This window comes from Arachis hypogaea, chromosome 6 (assembly GCF_003086295.3).
Source record: "Arachis hypogaea cultivar Tifrunner chromosome 6, arahy.Tifrunner.gnm2.J5K5, whole genome shotgun sequence".
NCBI classification, from domain to species: domain Eukaryota; kingdom Viridiplantae; phylum Streptophyta; class Magnoliopsida; order Fabales; family Fabaceae; genus Arachis; species Arachis hypogaea.
Window position 1 is genome coordinate 89798895 of NC_092041.1, and position 2377 is coordinate 89801271.

The following is a 2377-nucleotide window of genomic DNA, read 5'->3' on the forward strand; positions in this document are numbered from 1 at the left end:
TTAAAATAAAAATATTAAAGTGTTTTTAAATAATAAATACCTTAAAAATGCCTCTTGAAAATTTAACTTCCTTAATTTTCTAATGTTAATTACTCATATGAATAGTTTTTTTTAACAAAGGGTCTATAAGAAAAATACTATTTATTTGTTTATTAAATTATTTTAGTACATTGTGCCACCTATTTAAGCACTAAAGAGTAAGTGCTTTTTTCTATGTATCATTATACCAATATCTCTGCTTATTAGTGCTCTTTTTTGTCATCGAATTTATTAGTGTTAGTGTGTGTGTGGCTTTTCAATCCCATCATCATTCAATTATTCAAGATGATGCATAGAAATTCCCAAAGGCTCTTATTGCTACTTCTCTTTCTGGGTTTCTCTTCTTATCTTCTTCTCTCCACTTCTGCTGTCCCTGCAACCAGTAAGACAGGCCTTCAAAGTTTTTAATGAATATTATTGTATCTGTTCCGTTTTATTATCACTTATTATTATAGGAATTGGATACATCATTGAATTAATGACAGATAACTAAAAGAGAATGGAAAAAGTAATTAATATATAGTTATTACTTGATCATCCGTTTGTCTGTTTATTTTAATTTGTGTGGAGTTTAATATGATGAATAATTAGGGATTAATTTGATTTAATTTGTGTGATTAAGGAACCCAGAATTTGGATGGTGAAGAATCCGAAGATGCATCACTTCTACTTTCTTTAGCTAAGGTTATTTCTTCAATCTCTCTCTCTTCTCTCTCTCTCTCTCTACATAATTGTTGGATGATAACAATTTTGATCTAAAAGATTCCAAGGTTTTGGATTATTGCAGTGATTTGATATTCACATAATTTTCATGGCATCATATTTAATCTCTTTTGAATAAAAGAAAAATAAAATACATATTAAAATATATATATATATATGTTTTTCTTTTTCTCTGTCCTACTACACAAGAATATGTGCATGTGATTAATATATATAGTGTACGTGTGAAAATACTCACTAGAAAATGATCATGTCCAATTTCAAAGTCTTGGTTCAAGTTTATGACTTGTTAAATTACCATGATAGCTAAGATATACCAGGAAATTAAAGAGTAGAAAAGATAAAAAAGTCTTACCAACCTCTTAATTATTGTTGTGGAGTTGCATCAACTTATATACATGACAATAAGTTATATGGACTGCTATTTTTTTACAATAAAAATTAATAGTATATATGGTTCTCTGTAATTAAATTTTTCTTGTATATTTTTCCTACCAGAATATGCAGAAATTGGAAAATAATGTTGAGGATGTGGTGATTGATGTGGAGGAAAGATTCATAAATAGGAGGATGGATTTGGAAACACAAGACTATGAAGGAACTGGAGCAAATAAAGATCATGACCCCAAATCCCCTGGAAGTGTTTAATTAATTCTCCCAAAATAATGCACATTAAATTAATTAATTATTAGTTTAATTTGCAACCCATGGAAGCTGTAAAATAGGATCTCTAGATACTTAAGTGTTTTGTCTGCTAATGTCGTTATAGTATATAATATAAATATATAATACAATATATATGTATGGAGTAGTATGCTTCTCTTCCCTTTGTTTAATAGCATCAATTGTATAATTTTCTGTGTGCTTGTATAATAAAAGATCATATGTAATTTGTTATTTCATTCAATTAAATAAAATTGCAGCTTAAAATGAAAAAAAAAAAAAGAGAAAACAATTGATGATTGTAAAAAACGGAGGCTTGAACCAGGACAAGGATGAAGCAGCATTTGACATGTACTTGTCCTATTATATATTTTATTTTTATTAATTTATTTCGATTTACATTCTTTTTATAGTGTTGGGTTGGTGCACCGCATGCTCAAACTTTTTAATTAAGTGGTTTTTAATGTTTTAACTTTCAATTAATTGCGGATCCAACTTCACTCCACCTTGACTCACGTGCAGGTTCAGCTACAAATTACAATTTCCATATGTCAACAAATTATTTAAAAGCAATATTATATAATTAATAAAATCTATTAATTTTATTAATATTTAATTAATAAAAAATGAATAAATGACATTTTCGTTCCTGACCTTTTTTTTACGGACATTTTCGTCCTCAAGCAATGAAAAATACATTAAAGTCTCTGATCGTTGAAAAACGTGGACATTTATGTCCCTCCGTTGATTTCTGCCGTTTGCACTGGACGGAAAACGCTGAGATAGCACAGGTGGCGCTGAGGTGGCACAGGTGGCGCTTAGGTGGGACGTAACGGATGCCATGTGGCATGGGGCAAAAAGTTAGAGGACATATAAGTCCCTGGAGGCCAAAACGACGCCGTTTCGTCTCCTCCTCTTGAAACACAGTTGAATCCCCATATGCAATACCCAG

At 30.1% G+C, this 2377-nt stretch overlaps 1 long non-coding RNA gene across 1 annotated transcript; it reads left to right on the forward strand.

Annotated features, from left to right (window-relative positions):
- The first annotated feature begins 412 nt into the window (after nt 1-412).
- LOC112696884 (uncharacterized) lies at nt 413-1461 on the forward strand. The gene is made up of 3 exons (XR_011862450.1): nt 413-547; nt 662-723; nt 1261-1461. It is a non-coding gene; the product is annotated as an uncharacterized lncRNA (long non-coding RNA).
- Nucleotides 1462-2377: the final 916 nt, after the last annotated feature.